At 34.6% G+C, this 9,170-nt stretch overlaps 1 non-coding gene across 1 annotated transcript; it reads right to left on the bottom strand.

Annotated features, from left to right (window-relative positions):
• Positions 1–1,613: 1,613 nt before the first annotated feature.
• On the bottom strand, positions 1,614–1,720 carry LOC111897980 (small nucleolar RNA R71). The gene has a single exon (XR_002852447.1). It is a non-coding gene; the product is annotated as a small nucleolar RNA R71 (small nucleolar RNA).
• Between the last annotated feature and the right edge of the window lie 7,450 nt (positions 1,721–9,170).

Genomic DNA, 9,170 nt, shown 5'->3' with positions numbered 1-9,170 from the left:
GTTTTAACTATAGATACATTGATTTGATATGAGTTGATTCTACTATGTTTTCAGCCAAATGGTTTTGTAATTGTTTAATTTAAAATGAAATTTTTTGTTGTAAATTTTGGGATGTTACATGGTACACATATTGTGAACATAATTGTGTTTGTTAACTCAATCTTACATAGCTCCAATCCTATTTAATAATTGATTTTGTGTTAAATTATGTGTGATCATGCATAGCTTTACATGAATTAATTCAACATTAGTAAATTTGCACTTGAATTGCTAATAATATATTAATTGGTAATGAACGAGAATTCTCCATAATTAACAGCTAACCGTTGAGGGAAAGTGGATTAAAACTAACATAAGTGCTTTTGATATTTGATTGAATAGTTGTTGAGAAATTAAGTTCGTCTAAACTTGAAAAATTAGATAAAAACCATTTTACTTTTGCTTAGAATTTTAGGGTGATTTAATGGTAACTAGGTTAAATAATTAATTTCGTTCCTTAAGATCGATACCCGACTTTTGTGCTATACTATTTGCGAAAGGGTACACTGCCCTGGGTCGAATAGCTAGTAGGATAGTAGGTAAAATTAGGTGTAGCTATTATGACACATCAAGTTTTTGGCATCATTGCCGGGGAACGACTGATTTGATTGTCAAATTTATTTTCTTTAGATTAATCGATCTGTTTTATGGGGTAAAATCCGCAAAAAGTTAAATTTTTTGCATTAGTTTTTATTTCAGTACTGAACTCACGACGTGAGCCTTAAGCGCACGATGTGAGATCAGTCGTTTTCGGTTTTTTTTTTCCATTTTTTGTTTCTGTTTAGATTAGTTGCGACAACACGAGGTGGTGCCCTTTACCACATACTGGTAAGCAACCAGTAGGCATTTTTAGTAGTTTTTGTTTGTTTTTACGTTTTTATTTTTGTTTATCTTGCAGTAGTTCATGACCCGATGATTTAACACACCTTTGATACCACCACTTGAAGATCCAGAGTCAGCCCTTCACAAAAAGACGGATAAAAATGTAGGAGATGCCAACCTGCCAAAGAAGTCACCTTTTAAAGACCTCAAATTAGTTATTGGAAAGAAGAAAGGAAACAACGTGGGTGAGTCAAGTAGTCAAAAGAAGGACGAGAGAAAGATTGAAAGCATTGAGCAAAATCCTAATCCACAAGAATCCGATTACGAGACCGAACCCGAATTTGAATTAGAAAATAGGGAACCTGAATACAAGCCGAAAAACGACATGGAAAAAATTGCTAATATGTCCATGGAGGCATACAAGAAGAGAATGCGCGAGGACACCGGTCCCGGTCTAGTGCAACCTGCGATTCGAGCCACTGCCACATTTAAGTTTAAAGGACATATTCTTTCCTCTCTTAAAGACATTCCATTTTCCAGGAAACAAACACCTTGATGAAGTCAATGACATAGAGGATTACTTCAACATCCCTAATGTTCCAAGAGAGATGGTGCTTTTGATAATGCTTCTTGTTACTTTCAAGGGAGCCGCTAAGGATCGGCTAAAAGCAATTCCACCCGGTGTAATTACTACTTGGGCGTAGATGCGTGGGCAATTTTTAGAACATTTTTGCCCACCTTCAAAGGTTGCTAAACTCAAGAAATCCATAGCCAACTTCGAGCAACAACCGGGAGAGTCACTATACAAAGCATGGGAATGCTACAAGGGATTGATAAGAAATTGCCCCCAAAATGACTTGAATGAGCAACAAGAAGTGTTTATCTTTTATGATGGGGTTAATGCCATGACAAGGCAACTCCTTGATTCTCAGGGACCATTGACTAAGAAAAATCCGGCAGAAATCAAGGAGTTAATTGAAGAATTTTCCAAGCATTCTCATGAGTACCATAATCCTAGGCATGATGGGGCAAAAGGAATTGGTAATGGAACTTCTGAAGACATGTTTGATGTTCTTGCTATGCTTAACACTATAGACCGAAGGATGACAAAGATGAACCAGTAAATTCATGCTATTAGAGTTGGTTGTGAAAGATGTAATGGTCGGCACTTGACAAAGGATTGCCACTTGGATGATAATGGAAATAAGAAGGTGCAAGTTTGCTACTCGAGTGGAGATAAGTATGCTGAAGATTGGAGGAAACCAAAGAAGGAGTGGTTTCCATATGAGGAATATAAGAAACAGAAAGAAGAAAAGTATAGGTAGACTGTCCGACGCTTCTACCAAAAAGAACAACCACCTCCGAAAAAGAAAGTTGATCTTGAGTCTATGTTACATAGTTTATGGAGGCTTCCGAGAAAAGGCACGATGAGACTGATGCAGTGATAAGGGAACATCAAAATCTCATGAAGGACCAGCAAGCTTTACTAAGGAATCACCAAGCATTGATCCAAAATATCGAGTCCCAACTAGGTCACCTAACTACTTTGATACATGAAAAGTTATCTCCAAAAATTCTTGAGAAAATGCCTCAACCATGTGTAATGGTAATAGAAAATGAAGTGGATAACATCTTTGAGTTCCTTGAAGCACATGAAGTATATCCACATCAATCCGAACCAAATCCGAAGAAGTCACGACTCAAATAAAAAATGTTGCTAAAACATCTAACTTACGACGTGAGAATTCAAGGCTCACGACGTTCGTAAAGTCTGATCAGAAATTTTTTTATAATGTTCAAGCTTATCGTCCTCCTTTATTGTTTCCGTCATGAGCTCATATTCACCCACTGGAGCAAGAACACTTAAATTTTATGAAGCAAGTGAATGGTATTTCAATTAATTCCCATTTCATTAAATCATTGTCTAAAATTCTTGAATATGCAAAGTTCTTGCAAAATCTACTTGACACTCGCCAGTAATTAGAGAAGAATAGCAAAGTAATACATATTAAGCAAAATTCTAAAGTAATATTGGGAGAGTTGCCAAAGAAAATGGGAGATCCTGGACGCCTCACTCTTCCATATGAATTTTGAAATAACACAAAGACTTATGCTTTAGTCGATTTTTGTGCTAGCATAAATCTAATGCCTTTTTTCGTTCTATCAAAAGCTTAATCTTCCAGATTTGAAGGCTACAAGAATGGAAATTCACATGGCTAACCGTTCAGTGACACATCCAAGAGGCATCGTGGAGGATATTTTGGTAAAAATTGTAAAAATTGGGAAATTCGTGTTTCCAATTGACTTTGTTGTTTTCGATATGAAGGAAGATGCCAATGTCCTAATCATTCTCGTCGCCCTTTGTTAAATACTACTAGAGCCTGGGTGAACATTCGCGAGTCCAAACTTACTTTAAGAATTGGAGATGATGAAGCTACCTTTGGCGTGGAAGATGGTTTTCAAAATAATTATGCTCAAGATGAAGTTTTCAACAGAGAAGAAAATGAGCTTGAAGAGTTGGAGAAGTTAATGGGAGAAGAACTTAAGTCTATCCAACAACTTAGGCATAAAAAGCCAAGAGCATCCATTCCAACGATCCTAGAAGTAATTGCTTATAAAATTCTGACATCTTGGGTAAGTAAGGAGAGTGAAGAAGAATTAATTTATAGTGATGATGAAGAGGTTACTTTAAGGTTGAACCCGACAACTATGGAAGCTGAATCATTAGAGCTGAAAAGTGAAGGCAGTGCAAAATTCAAACTGGAGGTAAACAAGGGGATAAAGAGAAAAATTGAAGAAGGGGATTCGAAGGGTAAGAAGGACAACTCTAAAAAGGCTTATATTAGAAGAGTTCAAGCCTACACAAGAAAATGGAAGGAGCAGAAAATACAAGTGGTGTTGGGAAATCCTACAATTTCAACGTGAAGTGGCACGGAGTCCAGCTTATGACTCCAACAAAAAGAAGCGCTTCTATGGAGGCAACTCGAGCTTGGTTTGTGATTTTCTTTTCGTTTTGCATTTTCTTTTAGTTTTTGCATTTCTTAGTTGAATTTAAGGATATTAATCATCCAGTCATCCAATTTATAATAAAAATCAAGTGTAGGGTCCTTAGAAGTTGAGTGATAGTTTTATTTGAAATTTTAAAGAAAAAATTGGATTTTGTATGAAAAACCTCAAAAACACATCGTGGTCCAAGGCTCACTTCGTGTTCAATTTAAATGGTCCGTTCTTTCCAGCCTAGACATAACTCACGACGTGAGATTCACAGACATGGGACCACAGTTAAAGTAATCATAAGAACATTTACCCACTACTTTTCTTTACTCACGAAGTGAACTCAAACCTTTGCACCCCCGCTCCCCAACACTCGATTTCAGCTACATCATCTACAAACCACTTTCTTTCTTACGTAATCCTCACTTAAGGTAACAATTTATGTTTTTGATTCTATATTTTGACCGATTTTATAATTAGGGGTTAGGGTTTTTATGTATATCTTAAAGAATTGTAATTACCCATGATTACGTGTGAATTTCATCTTGCATGTCCCTGATTTGTACTTAGAATAACCGGTAGACAAAACCTTATGTGATAATTGATGGGTTTTGAGCATTCTAACACTCCTATGGTGTACATGCAACCCTATAAACCCTAGGTCTATGGTTTCTCTATTATACATGCAAATATTCAATATTACAAGGTTTCATCCTAACTAGCATAATATGAAGCAACAATACTACAAAAGCCTAGTTAGATGACATACCTTTTGATGTAGCTTGAAGTCTTGAACTTTAAGAGCTTAGCTCCAATAGTGTGGAAGCCTCAAGTGGAATTACAAATCACCAAAAACACCTTGGAACACTTGAGAGAATAGTAAGCACACTAGAAATTGGCCCACTCTTGCTTACTCACACACTAGTGCCATTTCATGTGCCAAAGACCTCTTTATATAGTATGGAGGATTAGGGTTACATTCATGTCAACCCTAATACCCATGACCTTTCATTTCCATAGGATCCATGGGTTAAAAACTCTATGGACTATCCATGCAAGCTTAGCCCAACCTAAATGAACTTGGCCCATGCTATATATATATATATATATATATATATATATATATATATATATATATATATATATATATAAGATTCCATATTTAATTAGTTCCTTTTTTATCACTAAATTAATTCTTGATCAATACTAATTAAACAATATGATTCCATATTAATATATTAGAACTTATAATATATTAATATAAATCATAAACATACTATTCTCAAAAGATTATCCATATAAATTGTTCCGGTGAAGTGAAACCCAATGGACCATGCCAAGTCGGGTCAAGTACATACCAATCATAGTTATAGATTTAGACACTAATCCAACAGTCTCCCACTTGGATAAGATTAAAACTATTATTGCGTATGACTCCAAAACCCGACGAGCAATCATATCTCTGAAAGCTGTTGTCGAACTCTGATCTTGTCAATGACTTGTCATCACTAAATCATCAAGGGGCCCACAAATATCGTTTTTATCCCTTTAATGGTAAAAGGAATGGATAAACTTCGACTCATAGGCTTGTTCTACTACTTGTTGAATCATACACAAAGGCACGTTTTATAACATCGAGTTACAAATGTGTTTTCGTGCAATTAATGTATAACCAACTCATAGTCAACAACTCATATCTCTAGGTTCGAAGAATATAAGATATTATCGTCTCATGATCACTCGTGATAAAATCCATGAAGTGATTCAAATGAGTATGGGTTTAACCCAATACTCAGAAATTATGAGCACTCATGAATGTTGTAGTAACTCTTGCTATGTCCAATACCTTAGACATCTACAAACCAACTTCATGACAATCTTGCCTTAATACCTACTTCCAACGTATTATCGACACTGGATGGTTTGAATAACTTAGTCATTCAGGAAGAGTGACCTAGTTATTCTGGAAGTCAAAACATGCAAAGTGAAAGACAAGAATAATCGAATCTAATATGGTCTCAGAACTTATGAATATAAATAGAACACCTTTTATTTATCACCATATTGATTACACATTATTCATTGTATAATGTTTCAATTTTATCAACCTAATACTTGAATTAAAATAATAGTTGTCCCATGCTCCAAGCATGTGCACTATGTTTTCTGAACACTAGTCATGCCATACACCGAGTATGCACACTATGTTTGTCTATGATCTTTACTTTGTGGAATAGATCAATTGAACATAATTCCAATGATTCTCATTTCACAATCCCAGATCCTTACTGCAAATGCAAGAATTCCAAATTCCTACCATTTACTGAAATCTTTTAGATTTTAAACATATATGCACTGATCCTGTATAATGGTTATGCACAAAGTCACAAAGACTTGACAACAGACATTACAAAGTATTCTAATGGAGATCAACTCCATGGAAACAAAGTCTCATATTCAAAGTACATTGCTTTGAACATCCTTCTTGCATTAAGTTTTCTAATCTTACACAGATTGAATAGTTTCCACCCATGGAGACATTTCCATATTCCCATTTTGACTATCACTTCTGAACAAGAGTTGCCTCCTTTCAGAATATGTCAATATGGTCCTTCCGAAATTAACACTATACTTCCAACTAACCCTGAGCAACCAATCTTTGGTAAACCTTAGATTGTCCTCGACAATTGCTTAATCATTTTAGTCATATCCAATTCTAGACCTTTTCCCCTCTTAATGCCCAGGCATTTGGAAAACATAGAAAGGATAAATATTATAGCACATGCAATCAATCCTATACCCGAAGCATATGGGACACGATTAATGATGTCTCACATAAAGACATGATTCTAGACCAATATTTTGCTACAATATTTTTATTTGCCAAGTTTTCATAATTCGACTATGAAAAGGGATGCCATAATCATAATCGAATTTTGAGAACGCAATATATATAGAATTTCCTTAAGTTGAGCCATTCCAACATAAAATTCATATATATATATATATATATATATATATATATATATATATATATATATATATATATATATATCCTTGACTAAAGATGATTAAAATCTCAATCTAAGCTTTTAGAATTGAAATGAAGTATAATTTCCTCTCCCTTAATTATAGCTAAACAACTTTTCCCAATTGAAACTTTTGTTTTCTATAACTAATATTGCTAACTTGCAACACTTATCATTATTATCATGCTCCCACTAACATGATGATTATTAGCATAACACTTATGCGCCTACTAGCTTTGACATGTACTTAGAAATCAACTAGATTTCTAGAAATCAATCCTTTATTGACTTTCTTACCAAAGTTCAGACTTCTGATACGAGATGCTTTGACAAAATTTTATAAAAATCATTCACCTTTCCTTAGATAGCACACATGTGTGTCTAAACGATTTCAAAACTATGAAAAGGGATGCCGTTATCACAGTCTCAATTGTTTAGACCTTTTTCATTCCTCACAAGTCCATGTTAGTGTGCCGGTTAACCATACACGCTCCACTAACGACTTCGAGAATGCAAATATCACAATTTCTACCTACTTAAAAACTCTTATTGAAAGCGTTTCCTCATCACCATTTTCATGAATCGGAGAGAAACCTTATGACACTTAGATTTCTATGGTGTATATGTTCTGATCCATATAAATTTGTCATAACCATAATCACAAGAGACGGTTAGTAACAAATCCAAATTCATATGGACTGAACTTGTACAGTCTTAACTTCTTGCGACCTGGCAGTACAAGGGCGTGCCATTGCTTCCAAGTTGTTATGCAATCAATTGAGAACTCTCAGAACTCAATGCAAAGCCAACTTTAACTAGAATGGGCACATAAATAGGAATATGTCAACACGATAGGTTATAAACCTCAAGTCGTGTGCTAGTGATAAACTACAGGTTTTATTCTTGATTAGACTCTTTTAATGTCCTTTAGACTCCCACTTTCCTCTTGACATATAAGACTCTCGCCAAGACCCATTCATTGACAAACAAATATTCAAGAGATAGTGCAGATTCTTATCAAGACAAACACTTCACACAATTGGCCCAAGTTGGTCTCTGTTTTATCCAAAACATCACAACTTATCAATTTCAAATGTACAAGAGTACGACACATTTTACATTTGACAAGTATTAATAAACCTTCTTTAAGACGTGTTACTCAAATTACAATCTTGGAGTATGACTCTAAGACTTGTTTTGGAACGAAGTATGTATCACCTTCTTGATTTGACCATTTCAATAATTCATGACTCCTCTTCTTAGCCATAAGAATGCACTAAGATGTCCCTAGAGGATGAATTGTGATACGGTCTCACAATCATTAAGATGATCATAAAACATGATACTAAAGTACTCTCCCATCTTTTCCGATGTGAGAAACTTTTATCTTTCTGTCAAATTTGATTGTTATGATTCTTTCTGCCATACATCTAAACTTTTTCAATGCTTCAGAATTATACTTAAACTTGTAAGTATAACTATATTTACTAAACTTTAGTAAATCATGACGAATAGTCTTATCGATCTTTTGTGATGGACTTGACCAGTGCACAAGAATGTGTAATTGATCCGTTAGTCCTTCACTTGACTCACATATACATGTGAATAAGGAATTAGTCTTAATTTTTCAAAAATGAAGATTTTCTTTCATCATACTATACAACTTGCATGATTCCAAGTTTCAGTCCAATTGAAACTTGAGTTATGAGAATCTTTCCTTTTTTTGGTAAATTTAGACACTACCACAAATGAAAGAATCAAATTCACATTTCCATTATTGCTAGAAACATACAAACATCAATTTTCCATAAATGCCATTGTAAGGAGATATAAAATAAAACAAATTTTATTAATTTATTAAAAACGTGGAAAAACTTTTTCCTTACAATGCAACTTTAAATGAAAACTATGCTATTACATATTTCCTAGCACTCTATCATAACTCCTAAGTAGTAGCTCAAGAATCCGATCTTTGAACCATGCGATTGAAATCCATCTTCACGATCAGATTCAGCATACTCTTCTTTTAACCTTCCTTCCTTTTGCTTGATCCTGCCAAACATCAAAATGTAACTGAGTCACATTTTATATTAAGAATCATCAATTAGGAACTTAACAAAGTTAGATAGTGGACTTACTGTCAAACCTTTTTGATTCTTCCTTTTCTCTTAGATCTTTCAGGTAGTTAGGGCAGTTTCGCAACCAATGCCCCTTCTCTTGACAATGAAAACATATAAACTCTTTGGGAATGGTACACATGACTATCACAAACTTAGCTTTTCCCTT

Source organism: Lactuca sativa, chromosome 5, assembly GCF_002870075.4.
Source record: "Lactuca sativa cultivar Salinas chromosome 5, Lsat_Salinas_v11, whole genome shotgun sequence".
Classification (NCBI taxonomy): Eukaryota; Viridiplantae; Streptophyta; class Magnoliopsida; order Asterales; family Asteraceae; genus Lactuca; species Lactuca sativa.
Note: the sequence above shows the minus strand (reverse complement) of the source record. Positions and strands in the feature narration are given on the sequence as shown.